The 20,672-nt window shown below is 44.2% G+C and overlaps 1 protein-coding gene across 6 annotated transcripts in view; it reads left to right on the top strand.

Annotated features, from left to right (window-relative positions):
* SYCP2L (synaptonemal complex protein 2 like) overlaps positions 1-20,672 on the top strand; it is a 1,177,754-nt gene that overhangs the window by 722,899 nt on the left and 434,183 nt on the right. The gene's annotated exons all lie outside the window — the stretch shown is intronic.

The raw sequence follows: 20,672 nt of genomic DNA, 5'->3' as shown, positions 1-20,672 counted from the left end.
GTTTGTTTTTAGGTCAAGCATTTGAAACCTATTGTAATTTCTTACGTATGGTTAAAGCCATCCCTCAGCTTTTGATTTGTTTGTTTCAGTGTCCCTCAAAAATCCTTGCTTGCCAGTGGTCAGTCCTGCCTCTTTGTCCCTCCTTTCTCTCTTTCGTTCCTCCCATGCAACAGGGACTAAGTACTGTCTCATCACACTACAGTTCTTTGTCTGTTCTCTTGTGGACTACTTTATTTCTTTATTTTCTGCTCTGTTTACATTTGCCTGTGTAGTTTCTGCACCATATCTGATTACATTTAAATATAGTTTTCCTCCCTCCCACCTATTCCTAATTCCACAGTTTTATTGGGGGTACTTTTTTCGCCATGCCTCCCTCTTCGTGGTTATATTTTTCAGGCTTTTAAGCAATTTTTGCTTTCAACCGTCACATGGGCTTCATTTTAGTAGTATGTTAGTTTGGGTTTGGGCTTTGTTTTACAGAGGATTGGGCTTTTTTTTTGGTAGAAGAGCAGAACAAGCCTTGGCAGCGCAAAAAGCTGGCAGTGAAAGTCTGACTTTTTGGGTTTGCAAGTGCTTATTTTCCGAGGAAGCTCAAACTATTTCGATACTGCTTATTTTTTCCCTCCCTGGGAGTGGTTCCAAAGGATGTGAATATGACTAATCCCCTTGCAATCCTGTACTTTGAGTAACCCATTATTTCGGAAAGCGAGTACAACTAATTGAAAAGTGTTCACTGACACTGCAAACCAGGGAGGCACCGACATCACTTGAATGTGTGATCATATTTCTAGGTGTGCTGAGTCACCCTGCTTGTCCTGGTCCCGGTGCGGTCCCGGTTTCCGTCCCTCGGCTCGGCGGCAGGGCTGAATATCTGCTGCAGATGGGGCTGGGATGGCCAGGCCGCCGCTGCGTAGCTTTGTCTCCCTCAGTTCCAGTGACATGCACACGCTCACCACCTGCAACTGCGAGCTGGCCCTGTTGCCCCTCAAGCAGCTGCTCACCATGCAGCCCGAGTACCTGCAGCCCGAGCAGCAGCCCGACAGCCTGGCGAGCTGCCACCCCAGCGGCTTGCGCATGGAGGGCCTTGAGTACCGGGTCGTCAACTACATCAGCAGGTGGGTCACTGTAGCACGACTCCATTCGGTGATGCACCAGGCAATATGAAGTAATGTTCTTCCTTGTTCCCTATTGAATGTTTCCAGTTACTGGTAGTGCCCCCCTTTAAATTAAAAGGAAGCGCACCAGCACTTATCGGCACGAATGCAGTATTTATAAGGAGAGATTGCTGCCAGTAACATTAAATGTACAACAAGCCAGTACTACTGGCTTTGTCAATGATTGTTAGTTGTATAGCATGAATAAGCAACAACCATGGCTTCATAGTCGCAGCATTTTGAAAATGCTTCAGTTCTGAAATTGTGAGACTGTAAAAAAACTATAACGAGTCTCTTTGAAGTCACATCAAAGGCAGTGAAGGGTGGTACTGCTGCAGAGTTAAGATTATATATTTTTTTTTATCCTGATGAAAGGAGAGCCTGATTGGGACCCTTCTTGGCACCTGCCTCACCTGCTTTTTAGAACTGCCGGTGCTCAGCACCAGCAAGACCTGGGCCACTTAAAGCCCTGATTGCTGGCACTTATCAACATCAGGTAACAGGTACTGAACGACTGTGAGTGTTCCATTTGAGCACCGATTTTGATTACACCATTTCAAAGAAGTGAACGAGGTGTTGTGGATAGCCACAAAGATGATCGAATTTGGACTGCAAGTGTTATTACAGTTCTTTGCAAAGCCAAAAAGTGATGTGAAAAGCATGTCCATGAGCTGCCGCGCCAGGCCACTATACAGAAGATAATTTCCTCTACTTTATGTCCCGTGCAGGGTTATCAGATAGCTATCTCTGACATCACGTCAGCAAGGGTTTTAAGTAGGCCGGGTCCTGCCGGTGCTCAGCACCAAAAGTTCTAAATAGCAGGTGCAGCGAGGGTCCAATGTTGCCCTCCCCCTCACGGTTCTCAATATAAAAAGCTGACAGTGCCCGTCTGAAGGTCTGCCCACTGCCTACCGGTATCAAAATAGAAAATAGGCAACGCTCAAAAAGCATTTGCAATGCAATAGGTCTCGCATTTATGTGAGTTTAAGCTATTGGCATTGTAAATTACTGTGTTTTATTTGTTTCAAAAACGAAAACATAAACACTCCACTGCAAAACACCGTCATTTAGAACGCCAATAGCTCTAACTTTCACAACTGCGACACCGAAAATGCTTATATTATTTAGGAATCAGATCCTCTGTTAAGGTCAAAATTAATTTTAAATATGATTAACCTCACCCCCACTTAAATCCCCTTGTTCCAACGCATAGGAGTTGCATTACACAATTTTATTAAATGCCACAATGTTGTGCCCACTGCGGTAGGAGCCAGGTGCTGGAAAGAAAGTGTGGGTTGTAATTGGTGCTCATACTAGGGTTAGGGTAAGTCAAGGGATGAGTTAACAGACGGAGCACTGAGAGTATAGGGCACTGAAGGAGATGGTGTTGATGACTGTCCGGCATATATGAATTTGTCTGATAGAGTAATTACCAGGCAAGAAGACAGAGGCGCTGGAGCCACACACTCAATAAGTGACTTTACTAACAATGTACACATGCCCAAAGGCAGCAAATGATGGCACAAGTGAGACAACAAGCTAAACTGCTTCAGGGGGACACAAGATTAGAACGAAATGGAAGAAAGATTTTGAACCTAATGTAAATGCAAGGAGGCAACCATAGTGCAAAAGTATGAATATGAGAAGAGGACGAGGACCTGTCAAAGGACTGTAAATATTTGTTTGATTATTCTTTTTTTATTGTAGTTTTTTGCAATGAAGAGAGGATTTTCTTGAAAATATAACCTGAATTAGTATATTTAGTTTGCATCTCTAGATTCCAAATTAAATAATCATTTGTTCAACATGCACAGCGTGTTGCTTTAGGTAAGGGAAGTCTTCCTTTCAAGATGGCTTCTTCATTCATCAAGTGCCTGTCAGTTGCTGCAAACGGTATAGAACCGGCATTGCACTCGAGTCACTCCCTAGGCGATGATATTATACACAAACAGTAGCGTTAGATAAACACAGGAGCCTGAAAACTCTGGTTTTTTTTAATAGAAGAGTACTGATAAAAGCCCTATCGGGCATCGCACTGTCAAGCAGGACCTAAAAAGGATGGGATTTCCTAATGAAGCTTAAATAGGTACAGATGAGTTTGTGTTGGTATTACAATGCTATTTTTTCAGGCGGTTTTATTTTAGTATGTAGGCTAATGCGGGGCATTTAAACTAGTTGCACCGAATAGCCCACCAACCAACCATAACTATGGTTAAGTACCTATAAAAAGAAAAAAGAAATATCAATAAATCAGGGCAGAAAGGGAAAAAGGAGATCATGTGTAGTTATAATGAATGATGAGTATTCATTTTGAGGATAGTGATGTGTGTTAGTGTGGTATCAATTGTGAGCTAGCTATAAATGTATGAAGGCATGTTGGACTAGTAGTTCATATGGATTAAACTGGTATGGTTCCTAAACATCCTTAATTGTGTAATTAATCTGGTTCATATATACACGAGTTGTGGCAAAACATTTTTTTTTACATTGTCACCTCGTTTTACTTTCACGCGAATACTTGCATCCTTTTAAAACTTAACATCAAGATTTCTATTAACTTCCCTAAAGAAAACACCAACGAAACTACATACACAATCAAACGATGGTTCTCCTGAACGGTTGATAGCATTGATAGATCTGCATGAAAGGGTGCCCAGCTAGAGAATGCAGTAATCTATAATGTGACAGTCCTGGTTATCGCTATAAAAATGTGAATAACGTAGTTTATTTCTGCTGCATTTTATCTGGACTCTTACAAGTTTTTATTATTTTATCCTCTAGTTATCCTTTAGAAGTCAGCATAGTGTGATCCAAGTAGTATAACCAAGCAGTTAACGCTGCTCGAGGCATAATATACACTCAATGGATGAAAAACAGCTTGTGTCTCCTTTCCCACAGATGTCCTGTTCGCTCTCTATGAAAAATTCACCTGCAACATTGTCATTTGACGCGAGATGTATCTCCATCCGTTCACTTGTTAGACTGTTTCAATATGTCACTAGCAATAGTCCTATGTACTGCACGGTTCTCAGCTGAAGCTAACCTTTTCATGGGGTCCTAGTGCCAGGCTGGTCTCTTAATCTTTAAATCAGTGTGGACCAGTTCACCAGGACCTTCGTTAATTTGTCCTCTCTCACCGTGCATGTCCTTCGACTCTCCTCTGCTCTTGCCGTATCTACCAGATCCCCAAGTCTGTGGTAAATAATTTTCCTTTACCTGGACTGAATTTGATACAGAAACATAATAAAATAGCTCAGTAAAATGAGAGGCAGAATCCGTGGTATTAGAGGTTCGGAATGGGCTTTATTCCAATAATCGATTATAATCGGTTGCTCCAAGTTCCATCACCACGGAGGTTCAGGAAGTGAAGTACATACATTATTGACATGAAATGGCTTTTATAGTACATACATTACAATGAGGCGAATGCAGTAGGCGTAACAATTGATAAGGAAAATGACGATATATCTGCGTAACCAAAAATGGGTGTAATAAGGAGTAAAAAGGAACGTAATTGGTTATGATGTCACCTATAGGTGGATCCATAAGATAATACTTGGCATAGATGCGCGCGCAGCAGCATGACGTGTAATTGACGTGTAACTAGGGGGTGAAGGGGACTTGACATTTAGCTCTACATGTGGAGACAAGAAGTCTGAGGGGTCAAGTCAACCTAATCCCAAATCATATCTAACATCCTATGTTTAAAGAACTATGTTATCCATAAAGAAGGACTCTCGAACAGAATCTATTCTATACTGACTGTGCGTGCGTGTACAAGCGTCTAAGTGTCTACACTAAATGCGAGGACAGGAATCTTCCATAGTAACAGGACTATGAATTACTTGCATAAGGGCAGAGAAGCCGGGCCTTTTGCTCGGTGGCTGGAAGAATGTTTACTTAAACTACTAGGCAGGAATGCATCGGCTGAGGGGGAAGCAGATAACTCGAAGGTGAAATACAGTTCTTGGCAGAGAATAGGCTGATGTCAGGCTTCGTGAGCCGCGCAGAGAATGAGACAAAGTTCATGGTCACAGATGCAGGCTCAGACTGGAGCTTTCAGAGGCAGAAGGCAAGAAGAGTTTTGATGACAGAATCAGGGCCTACTTGCCTGGACTGTAAAATGGCATAAGTGAGCCATATAAAGCCGGTGGCCTTTTGTACTTAGGAATGGAATATCCGGCCTATTCATGGCGGATCTGACAGAGGACATGTTGACGGTGGACGCACATGTATTTGCGTCTTCATAACTGGAACTGGAGGGAACATACATGTACTTGTGACATGCACATAGAACCGTTGGGGTCCAAGATAGGGGACATAACTGACCAGAAAAATCCATATTTCCACATTTCCTCCTTGTCCCCTACTTGCCCGTTAAGAGATATCAATCTTCATTAATCCATTGATCTGTTCATATAGCATCATTTGTTCTTCTTTCTTCTTCCGGGATCTTGAATGAAATCTTGGTGGTGGAATATACGATGTGGCACACAGACCACAGATCGCTGGACCACATTGTAGACATAGACAGCAACTGAATAGTATGAGAAGGCCAATACCTAGGAAAGATAGAACTCTCCATCCCCAGGCTGATATCACACTCCAAAACCAACTGGACCAAGTCCAAGTGCCTGGGTTCTGGTGTATCTGATTTACAATCTCATGAAGGCGAGTTATGGCTTTATATACTGATGGCGAATTTTCTGGTATGAATACGCAGCAGCTTGATCCGATGACCCTACAAGCTCCGCCCCTATCAGCCAGGATGACGTCAAGGACAAGACGATTTTGAAGCACAACAATCCGCATAGCAGACTGCTCTTCTGTTAAATTGCCTAAGGCGGAAATAGTTTCATTCACTACTGCTTCAAGGGTTCTAGTTAATCTACGTATTAGTTTACTATTAGTAACAGTACCTATATAGGGAAAGATGCCTTTATTGAAATCTGTGTATTTTTCCCATGCTGTTTCAGTGTAATCGACAATCGGGAGATCTCTCCGCTCTCTATTGTGTACTAAATGAATATTTCTATAATAATCAGGAGGAGCTAGGAAAACAGGTGGCAAAAGGAATGCAATGTAGCAGGTACCATCCCAATCTAGAGGTAGACGCATATATGCAGTCTGACCACATATAAAGTAGGAGTGGCGATAAGCTCTGAATGAGGATTTGCCTTGATCACTGAATTCTACTGTAGTAGTGCATTTACTATGGCCCATATGTATGGAACCAACCTTTCTTACACACAATTCACCCTTCGCTGGGAATACTGACATGGTGGGTAAGACTAGTTCAACTTCGGATACGACATTTAGAATCATGAGATTAGGTGTAAAATTACCTAATCCATATACTTCATTTTCTAGATCAGTTCCTGTTCTTTTGGGGCGACCCTCCTTGTCAGGATAGCAGACCTTGAGTAAAACTAGGTTCAGGTTTCCCCATACCCACTGATCTTGGTAAACTGCTGTGTCTGAGTCTATGGAATTGATTAAACTAAACCATGCTCCACAGGAGCCATTATGTGTAAATGGGTGCGGAAAGAAAGGCAAGACTCCTTCATAATTCTGATAGGGAGGGAGCCGGCCACACACCCAACAATTAGTTGCATTACTAGTCTGATGGGAATGATGTAACATACTAATGAAAGTGTTATTGCGCAGCGCAAGTCTATAAGACAATTCATGCGGGGGTAAGTTACTAAAAAGAATGTTCTGCGGTAACATTGTAAACAGGTCTAGAAATAGGGTAATATATGTGCAACACTATGCTTGCAGTAATTATTAAAAGACTCAAGAAGAACAATATTAATAATGTCACTATACAGTGGCTACGCAGTGATTTACAATACGCCTGTCGTTTCATCATTGTTCGCAATTGTCCATGATTCAGGTCTAGAGGATACATGTCAGAGACAGATTCAACCGCTTCACCTAGGAGAGGACTTAAACAATCAAATCGTCTGACGTTCTAGGCCTCAACTTAACTTTATAGAGTTCGCTTTCAGTTTTTTCAACCAAAGGAATTTTTGAATCAGTCTGTGAGGGAGTGCAGGGCACAATGTCTATATCCGAGGATTGTCCATGAAATTTCTTGATATGACTTGAATGAATCCAGCCCTTGCGGCCCTCGATCTTCACGGCTGTTCTTGTGGTCAGCAGAACCAACTTGGGTGTCTTCCACCTGGGCTCCAGCTGAGTCTTTCGGTCGAAATTTTTCACAAACACGAAATCACCCGGAACTACGTCATGGGGTTTCACCTCAGTGTTGTCGGGAAATGCTGCAGCAACCTGTGAACGACAAGATTGTAGTGCAGACATCAAGGAAGCCAAGTAATCTGTCAGCATATTACAGTCAATATCAGTTATTTTGCGTGGTATAGGCGTCCCCCACATATTTGGTGGTCTGCCGAAGATCACCTCATACGGGGATAGCCCTGTTCTAGAGTGTGCTACCATTCTCATGTAAAAAAGTGCAACTGGTAATGCTACTATCCAGTCGACCCCTTTCTCTCTGCATATTTTGGACAGTCTGATTTTCAGTATCTGATTATGTCTTTCTACGAGACCTGCTGCCTCGGGGTGTCGAACACAGTGGAATTTCCACTGATATCCTAGCAGAAGTGAAACATGTTTCATTAATTCGGATGAGAACGGCTGGCCGTTATCTGAGTAGACAACACGTGGTAAACCGTATCGTGGGAAGAATTCTCGAACTAACTGTTTGGCAGTAGTCGGGGCAGTGTAATCTGAAACCGGGTATGCCTCCGTCCAACGGGACAGAGCGCAGACAACTACGAGAACATATTTGAATCCTCGACATCGTTCCATCTGGATATAATCCATCTGGAGGACTTCAAAAGGGTGATCAGGAGGATGAAATCCACCCTGTTCTACGGGAACACTTTTTCCTGGGTTGAACTGGCAACAGATCATACAGGTACGGACTTTTTGTTTGGCTGCTGCTCGTAAATGTTTATTGAACCAAATGTGTTGAATGCTGTCTAGCATAGCTTTTTCTCCTAGATGTGCTGGACTATGTATAGTGTTAACTATAACTTGGACCATTGAATCAGGAAGGAACCATACAGACTTTTCTTTCATCATCCATCCTTGGTCCGTTTGGATCCCTCCTAATTCAGTCCATTTCTTTATTTCGTCTGGTGTAGCATGTGTCTGTATGTCAATTACGTCAAGAGTAGGATCTTTAACTGTCATACAATGTGTCGGCATCGGGACTATTGTCTTTGTCATGTCGGGGGTTTGAGTTTGAGCAGTCTGTTTAGCTGTTCTGTCGGCTAAATCATTGCCTTGAGAAATGATATCAGTAACTTTCGTATGAGCTTTACATTTCATAATTGATATTGCAGTAGGTAGATGTATTGCATCTAATAAGGCATGAATGAGGGGTCCGTGCTGAATGTGGGCACCGTGGGAAGTTAAATAACCTCTCTCTCGCCACAGCACGCCGAAGTCATGTACGACTCCGAATGCATAACGTGAATCAGTGTATATGTTGACTTTTTTACTTGTGGCTTGAATACAGGCTTGTGTCAGAGCGATGAGCTCTGCGGCTTGAGCTGACAAAGTATTAATACGATTAGTTTCAATGACTTCTGTATCTGTTGTGACTGCGTAAGCAGCCACTAACTCTCCTGTACTTGTTCTCATACATGAACCATCTACATACAACGTCAGGTCTGGATCTGACAATGGGACATCTGTCAAGTCTTGTCTGGGTTTTGTCGTTATAGTGATAACTTCAATACAGTCATGAGCTAGTGGGTCTGTTCCGGTTACTGGCAAAAGTGTGGCAGGATTCAATGTGTTACAGCGTCTGATTTCTATATGTGGCTGAAACAATGTAAGTTCATACCCTGTAAGTCGCGCTATAGTCAAGTGTTGTGTTTGCGTTCTATTCACAAGGACTTCTACTGTGTGTGGTACTTGAACTGTCAATGGATGTCCTAACACTATGGCATCGCTTTGTCTGATTGCTAAAGCTGTCGCTGCTACTGATTTCAGGCATGCAGGCAAAGCCTGAGCTACGGGATCTAATGTACTAGAAAAATAAGCACATGGTTTGTGTGCTCCTGCTTGTTCCTGTGTGAGTACTGACAAAGCAGTACCTTCGCGTTCTGTAACAAAGAGTGTAAACTGTTTTCTGTAACATGGCGTTGCTAAAACAGGTGCTTGACATAAAGCTTTCTTTAGGCTTTCAAAAGCTTGTGTATGTTCCTGAGTCCAAGGGAGAACAGTCGATGTGGCTGCCTCCTGGGTTGTCAACTGAATGAGTGGTTTTGCTAGAAATGCATATTGCGGGATCCACTGTCTACAGTATGAAGTGAGGCCTATGAAAGCCCGCACCTCCTTTTGTGTCTTGGGTATTGGCATGTTAGCTATTAACTGAATGCGGTCTGGTGTAAGCTGCCTTCCCTCCTTGGACAGCGAGTGTCCAAGATAAATAACTCGCTGGACACAGAATTGCAGCTTAGAAGGGGACACCTTGTGCCCCTTTTCGGCTAGAAATTGTAAAACTGTCAGTGATGCTTTTTCACATTCAGGTTCGCTTCGGGCGGTGATCAGCAGATCATCGACGTATTGAAGCAGAGCAGTGTTAACTGGCATGTGGATACTGTCAAGTTCTCGTTTCAGTGCTTGGCTATAGATGCTGGGGCTTTCTGTAAATCCTTGAGGTGCGCGTGAGAATTTAAAGCTACGTCCATTTAAACTAAATCCGAATAAATATTGGCTTTCCGGATCTATTGGGACGCTGAAAAAGGCATTCTTGAGATCGATTACAGTAAAGAATGTCGCTTCGGAATCAATAGCTGTCAGTAATGACGAGATATCTGGGACCACAGGGAATTGTGGCACAATGTATTTGTTTAACTCGCGCAGATCAATAACCAATCGATATACTGGCGGGGCCTTAGGATCTGTTCGTTTAAGAATCGGAATTATCGGGGAATTACATACATTGGAGTCTGTTTCTACAACTACTCCTTGGGTAATGAGCTCGTCAATGATTTGTAGTAAAGCCACTACAGCATCTGGGGGTAACTTGTATTGTCGCATTCGTGGTAGCACCACTCCTGCCTTTAATGTGACTCGATATGGTGTAATATTCATGCAACCAACATCAGTAGGGCCTTGTGCCCATAGACGTGTAGGTAAAGTCTGCAGTCGGGGATCCATGTCTCTAGATACATAGTGACCTTTAAAATCACGTAAAAACAATCTTACTCCTTCCGGAGAACAACATATTATAGCTCCTAGAGCTTTTAATGTTTTTATTCCTAACAGGTTTTCTGGACATGATTTAGTAAGCAATAAATCTGTAGTTCGGGTCAGAGGTCCTATCGTAAGTGGCAGTGGCTGTGATACTTCATTAACAATAGGTTTTCCTGAAAAACCAAGGGAAATATTCTGTAAGCCTGAGAGGGGTGCCCCTGGAACTTCACTACGTTTTATAGTTGTTCGACTTGCCCCTGTATCGAGTAAAAATTTTCTATCTTGACCTAATAATTCACTGTGTATATAAGGTCCTTCTTGATCTACAGGTATCTCGATAAGGGGTAAGTCAACTTCCCTCTCTAGGCTAGTTCATGCGTAACGCTGATACTCAGGGTATTCATACTGTGCGGTCTGATACATTTGTCGTGTTGTTGTCTGTGTGGCAGCAACAGGCAATGGTGGTGCAGCTGGCACAAACTGTATTGGCTGTTGTGCGGCTGGCATGGCCTGGGAATGCTGCAGAGCTCCTTGTTCATTCTGATCTTGTCTAAGTGGCCGTGATCTTTCTTGTGTTTTACCTATGCTGATATTATGTTTTAAAACTGGACAATCGTGTACGTAATGACCTGGCTTTTTACAATAATTGCATGTCCCTTTTACAGGTCCTGCTGAATCGGAATGTGTCATACCCCTTTTATGTCCTTCAGCTGGAACTGTCTGGGAAACTAACATTTTCATTTTCGTGTCTTTCATGCGTCTGTGTTCATGTTCTTGTTCCTCTCTAATTCTATTGTGATGGTACTGTAACATTTGTCCAAAACCAAGGGGTGCAGTTCCTCTGGGGGGGGAAAAGAGGGGGGGGAAGAGCGGTTAGTCTCTATATAATGCCCTCACACACCTAGCAAGGTGTCATGCTTCATCATAGGGCTGTGCTCCTCGTCGGGCCGGCGCTGCAATGCCCGACGGGCTCCCGCGAAGGGGCTCTTTATCGGAGTTCTTTTTAAGAGACAGCCGTATGGGTGCGTGGGGGTCAGTGCAACAAGTGTAGTGAGTGGTGGTGTAGTGAGTTAAAATAGGTGTGGTATTACCAGGCAATGTGTCAATTTATTCTGATGGTATACCAGCCTAAGTAAAAATATAAGTGATCCCAAAGGGATTATGATGGTCCCTAGGGAACTCAAACGGTCAACATGTTTCTTGCTCTATGCCCAAAGGGTCGGTGGCAATTCATCAGGACCATTGTGAGAAAGTGCTCAAAGAAAATTGTGAAAACTCTACTACATAATTCGTGATGCAGAAATTATCAATACATCACCATGCAATCCAATGGGGTCCCTAAGGAAGTGGACCCGTTGTTGCAGTACCCCTATTTGGGAGTTAACTTTCCGTACGGGTTCGCCTGGCGGCCAGGGAGCGCCTGCCAAAGTGTCGGCGCATTCGCTGCCGGATACCTACTGCGGCTCAGGCTTCGGAAGCCTGAGCCGCAGTAGGTATCCGGCAGCGAATGCGCCGACACTTTGGCAGGCGCTCCCTGGCCGCCAGGCGAACCCGTACGGAAAGTTAACTCCCAAATAGGGGTACTGCAACAACGGGTCCACTTCCTTAGGGACCCCATTGGATTGCATGGTGATGTATTGATAATTTCTGCATCACGAATTATGTAGTAGAGTTTTCACAATTTTCTTTGAGCACTTTCTCACAATGGTCCTGATGAATTGCCACCGACCCTTTGGGCATAGAGCAAGAAACATGTTGACCGTTTGAGTTCCCTAGGGACCATCATAATCCCTTTGGGATCACTTATATTTTTACTTAGGCTGGTATACCATCAGAATAAATTGACACATTGCCTGGTAATACCACACCTATTTTAACTCACTACACCACCACTCACTACACTTGTTGCACTGACCCCCACGCACCCATACGGCTGTCTCTTAAAAAGAACTCCGATAAAGAGCCCCTTCGCGGGAGCCCGTCGGGCATTGCAGCGCCGGCCCGACGAGGAGCACAGCCCTATGATGAAGCATGACACCTTGCTAGGTGTGTGAGGGCATTATATAGAGACTAACCGCTCTTCCCCCCCCTCTTTTCCCCCCCCAGAGGAACTGCACCCCTTGGTTTTGGTCTATACTCCTCGGAGCATGGTGCAGGACCTCATTAAAAAAGCTCTTGGTTCCTCCTCCTTTTAGAAACTGTAACATTTGTAACATTTGTGATGGAGTGTTACCTTGCCAGGTACTCTCGAATTTTAATACTCTATTCTTTACTGGGGGCAGGGCATTTTCTACTAATTTTGTTACAAACAGATGTGGGTATGATTCGCTACTTGCTTTTATGCCACTATTTATACCAAAACATTTTTCAAATCGGGCATAGTAATCACTAGTGTCTTCATCTTGCTTCTGTTTACAGGCTGAAATTGTACCCCAATCTTCCTTTTTCGTAGTTATTAAACGTGGCAGTACCTGTACTAATAAACCTGGCAGTGCTTTAGTTTTATCCCCAAGTCCTGCTCCTGCAGTTCGGGCCTTTTCTTCTGCTTCTAACACTGACCATTCTATCTTTTGGTCTCCTACCTCCCACTCTTTTTCCTTGAGTTTCTCATAAATGCCAGCAGGCATCAATACCTTTAATATTGTCATAATGTCGGGATAGGTGTACTCTCCCATGAGTAACATGTCTTTAATTTCTCGGTGAAAACCCGCTGGGTCTTTGTCATGACTGGGTACCACTTTCTTCATTTGTAACAATTCTATTTTCGATATGGGCGTATATACAAATACGCGTTTGAACTCGTTGTCCTCGCCCTTTATTGGGTGCACTTCTCGTAAGGGATTCTGTCTATCCATGTGATACGTGGTTCTCTCCTTGACGGGCAATGAGACATGGTCTGAACATACAAAAAGAATATACTGCTTTCTTGATTCTAGAATTTCTTTAATTAATTTAGTACCTGCACCCCTCCATTTATTCATAAGTAATTCAGTCAGTATGTCAGGTAAGGGACCAGGGTCCGAATGCTGACTTCGATATAGTATAATGAGTTGTTGAATCATATAAATCCCAGCTAACCTCTGTTCATCTGGGGTAAGATTCAAGAATGTGCGTACTACTGTATCATCACTATATTTTCCGGGACTGTCCACCCAATGGACAGCTGCCCTGGCTAAATCTTGTTCATCCATAGAATCGAGAAAATGATAACCCCTTCGTTCTCGGAGTAGTTTGTCGGCGGTTTGGAACGAATGCTCGTTAGACCTTATATGGACTATGGGTGTTGGGAAACCCCTGTTATTGTCTGGACATATCGGGCGTACCGGGTCAATAAGACATCTCGTACTATTATAAGATCTTCTTTTACCTACATAGGCTATAATTTCTGACTGTCCTGTGGGCGGTCCTGACCCTTCTTCCTCGCTTTGTTCGAAACCGTCTACCTATAATCTCTCTTCGTGTAGGCGTTCTATTTCTTTACGGATCTTTCGGCACATGGCTATTATACAATTTTGTTTATCATGTCTCCCTTCTGATATATTCTGGCTCCATCTTGTAAGAATTTGCATTGCTTCCGGGTCTACCCCCGGTCGGTCTTGATTTCTGATCACACAGTTTATGAGGAAACGTAACAGTTCCCCCTGTATCTCTACTTTCTGGTATTCCATAGCTCTGTTAATACATTCTGGATCTCGCCCTGTTTGGACAAAATGGTATATATTATCTAGATGCGCAGTCATTCCTGGTAACTTCCCTAAATACACTGCGGCTCGTCTGATACGCAATGACGCCAGGGTCATTTCGTCCTCTTTACCGGGCACAGGATCATATCTGCAATCTATAAGAAGTTCCTTCAGCGTACGGGCACTTATGAGTTTGGGTGTACGTGAATGTGCTGACTCTTGAAAAGTAAGTTTATTTATTCTGGGTGGCGTAGAAAAGATATTGGTAGCACCTCCCGTGGCCCCATCTGGGGTGTCGGGTGTGAAAGGATTCGTCGAACGTGACACAGCAACTACAGGTGTGGACACAGCTATAGAAGTAGCTGTAGGAGCGGATGCAGAAACAGATGTGCTTGCCAGAACTTGTGACTCGATTTGTTGCTCTAGGGATACGGGTGCTGGATCTGGGTGTTGGACCTCCCTGGTATGCGGTCTATGCGGGGCGGAATTAGCATATTCGGGAGCTGCGTCATCTAAATATGAGGAAAGAAAAACGTCTTCTGCTGTTCTAGGATGCCCCTTAGGATGTACCTTTATTGGGAACAATGGGGGTGGCAAGTCTTTCGGTATTTCTGGGGTAGCCTTAGGTAATCCTTCGGCCAGAAGGGGATACATACCATTCATAAGGGCATTTCTTTGTCTGTCTACTTGTTCTGATTTCACTCGGATACCTTCCTCAATTAATAGATTTTCTCGAACTTTATTGGAATTCTCTTTACTCTTCTCTTCCTGTCTACGTGCTTTTTCTGTTCGTCTATGTGATTCTTTACGCCATAATTCAATGGCATCTTTCTGTGACTGTCTGACTTTCCTTTTCCATAACTCTTCTTCTACTTTCATGATGCACTCTGCATCCCAGGTTCCCGCTGTGGGCCACCTCTGACTTTCTGGTAATTCCTTGGTGTAGTCTACCCATAAATCAAGAAATAATATGGCGTCTAGGCCATGTTTATGATACATAAAGTGCCCTGGAGTGTCCCTAGGAGGAATAGGAACGGCTTCTTCGAGAACCCCTTTTCTGGTAGTGATCTGTCTTAATTTCGAAAAGAGCGGCATATTGAGAACTGACCTTATACTTGATTTTGACCAACTGACCTGATACTTGATTTTGAACAGACTTAATACAATAAACACGATAATGAACAGTCATTCATACCACAATATAGAGAACATACTTAAACACATTAAACATTAAACATTAAACCTTTAACTGAAACAACAATGATGATCGTCTGCATAACTAAACACCAAGCTTAATTATGGACAATAACTAGATACTTCGGAATACTTGATATACTGCTAAACAGTACAGATACACTGCTGAAACAGTGCAGACCGGATTTGTGTACCCAAACCCGTCTTGACCGGCACAACCTATGTGCACGTCAGAAATGCCTCCCCAGCAATGGTACTCACCGGGTAGCTTCGGAAACGGAAGGCCTCAGTAACTTGAACTTGAACCGGACTGGACTCGACTCGACTCGTCGGACACTGGGCTTGACTTCGGACTGGTGGGTCTCTGTATACCTCGGATCTTGCTCTCTCAGCTAGGCTCTGGTCGGGATACTTCGCACTTCTCACCGCCTCGTCTGGGTGTTGATCGCAGTCTCAGTCGCCCCCGCTTGACCGGAGGGAGATACAGGAAATCCTGCTGGTACGCGTTATTGTCCGTCCAGCTGTGGCAGGAGACCGGGCCTGCAACGCACCGCCGGCGCGTGAGATGAGAAAGTGTCCCTATTCGGGCGCCATTCATGTGGTAAATAATTTTCCTTTACCTGGACTGAATTTGATACAGAAACATAATAAAATAGCTCAGTAAAATGAGAGGCAGAATCCGTGGTATTAGAGGTTCGGAATGGGCTTTATTCCAATAATCGATTATAATCGGTTGCTCCAAGTTCCATCACCACGGAGGTTCAGGAAGTGAAGTACATACATTATTGACATGAAATGGCTTTTATAGTACATACATTACAATGAGGCGAATGCAGTAGGCGTAACAATTGATAAGGAAAATGACGATATATCTGCGTAACCAAAAATGGGTGTAATAAGGAGTAAAAAGGAACGTAATTGGTTATGATGTCACCTATAGGTGGATCCATAAGATAATACTTGGCATAGATGCGCGCGCAGCAGCATGACGTGTAATTGACGTGTAACTAGGGGGTGAAGGGGACTTGACATTTAGCTCTACATGTGGAGACAAGAAGTCTGAGGGGTCAAGTCAACCTAATCCCAAATCATATCTAACATCCTATGTTTAAAGAACTATGTTATCCATAAAGAAGGACTCTCGAACAGAATCTATTCTATACTGACTGTGCGTGCGTGTACAAGCGTCTAAGTGTCTACACTAAATGCGAGGACAGGAATCTTCCATAGTAACAGGACTATGAATTACTTGCATAAGGGCAGAGAAGCCGGGCCTTTTGCTCGGTGGCTGGAAGAATGTTTACTTAAACTACTAGGCAGGAATGCATCGGCTGAGGGGGAAGCAGATAACTCGAAGGTGAAATACAGTTCTTGGCAGAGAATAGGCTGATGTCAGGCTTCGTGAGCCGCGCAGAGAATGAGACAAAGTTCATGGTCACAGATGCAGGCTCAGACTGGAGCTTTCAGAGGCAGAAGGCAAGAAGAGTTTTGATGACAGAATCAGGGCCTACTTGCCTGGACTGTAAAATGGCATAAGTGAGCCATATAAAGCCGGTGGCCTTTTGTACTTAGGAATGGAATATCCGGCCTATTCATGGCGGATCTGACAGAGGACATGTTGACGGTGGACGCACATGTATTTGCGTCTTCATAACTGGAACTGGAGGGAACATACATGTACTTGTGACATGCACATAGAACCGTTGGGGTCCAAGATAGGGGACATAACTGACCAGAAAAATCCATATTTCCACAAGTCGTTTATCTATTTTCGGCTCCCTCTGGCTCAGCCAGTGAATGGTTATTCAACACTACATATTAGTTGGCTCTAAATGTGTAAACTACATGAAGAACTTATGCCACCTGAGTTGATGGGCATGACCATTTGCAACAGGTTTCCATTGGCTGTCTGTGACCCTCAAAAGTGGAAGGTCGTCGAGCCAGTGCCAAACCCAGTGGCTGGCACTGTGATAAATTACAATCCTTCAGGCTCCCATTCCAAAGCTCTCAATCATGTCTTGTTATCAGATTTTATAACGGGCCATGACTGAGAGCTCTGGAAGGAAGGCTGAAGGCTATGCGAGATTCTCACAGTGCCTGTCAGTGGGCCAAATGTAACAAGCATTTGCAATGAATTAGGTCTCGCCTTTGGCACCCTATAAGTATTTAACTATGCAGCATATTATTCTGGGTACAGCAACATTTATTTACTGTGCACAATGCAGTGAAAAGGTACAGTACCACAGGCTATCACTGGGTGTCCCTTGGGACACCTTTTGGTCACATAAGGTACTGCACCCTGTGAGGGATCAGGCTCTGCGACAAAAAGTAAATAAATAAAAACTGCCATTAGATACGTTTCTGTAAACATGCCGCACTGCAACAAAACAAACAAGCACAGTGGCCGGCTGAAGTTAAAGTGATGCAGCAGCGGAGTAAAAGTTTGTTTTAGGTTCTTTATTTTAGAAATGGAGGTGGGCGAGCGCACCCAACCTGCAACTAAGGAATAAAGCACAGCGCTTGTGAAACAGGGGCTGCGCTGGAAGAGCAACTTTTATTTCATGTGCACGAAGCAGTGGAAGGGTGCAGTACCACAGGTTATCACTAGTTGTCCCTTGGAACACCTTTTGGCCACATAGGTATTGCACTCTGTGAGGGATCATGCTCCGTGACAAAAGAAAGTTAATAAATAGAAACTACAATTGGATACTGTTAGACCTGGCACCATTGGCGTTGGTCTCCCTTCCATTTTTCGCTGTTATCTCCTCTGTTTTTGCTGGTATTAGATGCTCTGGGTGCTGTGCCACTGCCATTCAGTGCCACAGCGCGAATGCTCCCTGTGTAAATATGATATGTGAATTGGTATATCCATGATTGGCTTATTTGGTTTACCTGTTAGTCCCTAGTAGCATGGCCTGTGTGTGCCCAGGGCTGGTAAACCAAATGCTGCTGGTGGGCCTGCAGCGCTGGTTTGCACCACCCACAGAAGCAGCTTGTAAAGTGTGTCTCAGACCTGCCACTGCAGAGTCTGTGTGCAGTCCAGGACTGCCATCTTGGCTGTGAAGTGCACCCACTTCCCAGCCCCTGAACCTTCCCTTGGCATCATGCGAGTCACCCCTATGGTAGGGTGCATTGCATGTGTAAGGTAGGACATGCCCTGATGTGTGTAGCATGTCCTGGTAGTGAATTACACCCAGTTTCGTTTTTGACTACTGTAAGGCTACCTGTTCTCCATAGGCCAGGATGTGAGGTTGGACTATTACATTCTATGGTCCTAACTGACCCAAAGAACATGGTAGAAAACCAAATTTAGTATGCCTGAGCTCAGAATATTAAAATACATATTTTAGTGAAGTTTATTTTTATATTCTGTGTTTGAAAATACCACTTTTAGAAAGTAGGCATTTTCTTGCCTAAGCCTTCCAGTGTGCTCTGCTGTTATGTGTATTGGCTGTCTGGTTTTGGAGGGAAAGGGCAGGCTGAGTCAGACCTGCGTTGAATAGAGAGATCTGCATTGGAGTATGGGGAGGGGTAGATCCTTGACCTGAATAGGCCTGTGCCTGGCAAGGTGAATGCTGGCTCCACCTCCTACTGTGCATCTGATGGCAGACCCCCTCTTTCTGAAAGGAAGGATGCAGCCTGGTAAACAAAGTGCTCCAGGACTGGGCAGAACTAGTTCTGGCTGGGTTCAGTGACTTGTAGCATCTGAGAACAAAGACTTTTGGGGTATAAATATCTGTGCTGAAACCCCAACAATTTTTATTGCTCCTGGACAACAAGGGGAACCTCTGTCCGTGTAACTGAAGGAATGTGCAGGAGGTGACTGTCCTTGTGCTTGTGTGCTGTTTCTTGGATTGGCCAGTAGTAGTTTTCGCTGGACTTGGAAGAAGAGGAAAAGGACTTTGAAGAGAACTTTTATTTCAACCTGCTAAAGCAATCACCCAAGGGCTAGAAGAGAGCTAGCCTCCTGCTGGAGTCTCGGGCACATCAGACTCAACCAACCGCCTCCTGATTCCTCCCAGCGAGGATTTCTATATGCCGGTGAGGCTCCTGTGAGTTCCAGTGCCTCTAGTTCTACTACGGAGAAGAGAGTGCTGAAAATTGTCGCTAACGCCCGTTTGTGAGCCGCCGCAGCTGAAGAGCGTATGAAAAATCATCGCGCTGCTGCTGCCAAGCGCTCGCAAACCAAGGATCGTTGCATCACACGCTTGCGGGCCACAAAGCGCTCGCTAGCACCCAAAGATCATCCCATCGCACGTTTGCGGGCTGTCGAGTGCTCGCTAACCAAGGACCATTGCATCGCAAGCTTGCGGGCAGCAAAGCGCTCGCTAGCACCCACAGATCATCGCACGTTTGCGGGCTGTCGAGTGCTCGCTAACCAAGGATCATCTCATTGAGATCATCGCATCATGACATCGCAGTGCGGGCGCCGTGCGTCCGCCATTTTTATTGCATCACACCCGGATGACCATCGCTCCCTCGTGAAGCGCCATTTCTTCTCATCGCAACAAGGTCGCACACACAACAGGCTCGGCGCATCATCCTCCCTTGCGGCAAGGATTTCAACGCATCGCCGGCTTAGCGTGAAGAAGTTTGTCGCTTTGTCCCGCACGCATCTGCAGATCAGCGCATCATCCTCCCTTGCGGCAAGGATTCAACGCATCACTGGTCTCGCGTGAGGAAAATCATCGCTACAGCACTTTTGTGACATTTTGGTTGTTTTGCTACTGAATCCAAGTACTTTGTAAGTAAAAGGGTCGCAGAGACCACTGCCTTGAACTGAACTCCTCTTTGCACACTTTGAACTATTTTTGCAGCATTTCAAGAATAATCCTATTTTGCAGTATTGTGGCTTTTTACCGTTATTGGTCTTGTGATAAGTCTATATATAAAGATTCTTATTTTTCTATAATTACTTGTGTGGTGTCCCTTTGTAGTGTTCTTCACTGTGTTACTGTGTATGGTCATAAATGCTTCACACACTGCCTCTGAGATCAGCCTAGCTGCTCGTGCTACGTTACCACAGGGTTGAGCAGGAGTTATCAAAGGGTGTAGCCCTCTTATTCTGACTTAAGAAGAAGGGTCCCTACTTGGACAGTGGCCAGCCATTGCCAACTAGAGATCCCCATTTCTAACAGATACGTTTCTGCAAAGTTGCGGCGCTGCAACAAAACAAACCAGCACAGCGATCGGCTGAAGTTAGAGATGCAGCACCAGAGTAAAAGTATGTTTTCAGTTCTTTATTTAAAAAAGGATTTTTGCGCGCAGGACAGAGCAAAGAAAGGCACCACTGCCATACTTTCAGATAAAGCGCAGAATGCCGCACTACACCAAAACAAATAAAATACATTAAAAATACCATTAGGGTCGGGGGAAGTGTTGTTGGGAAGCGCTAACTTTGTGC

Source organism: Triturus cristatus, chromosome 5_2, assembly GCF_964204655.1.
Source record: "Triturus cristatus chromosome 5_2, aTriCri1.1, whole genome shotgun sequence".
In the NCBI taxonomy this organism is placed as follows: Eukaryota; Metazoa; Chordata; class Amphibia; order Caudata; family Salamandridae; genus Triturus; species Triturus cristatus.
This window is presented reverse-complemented; position numbering and strand designations above follow the sequence as displayed.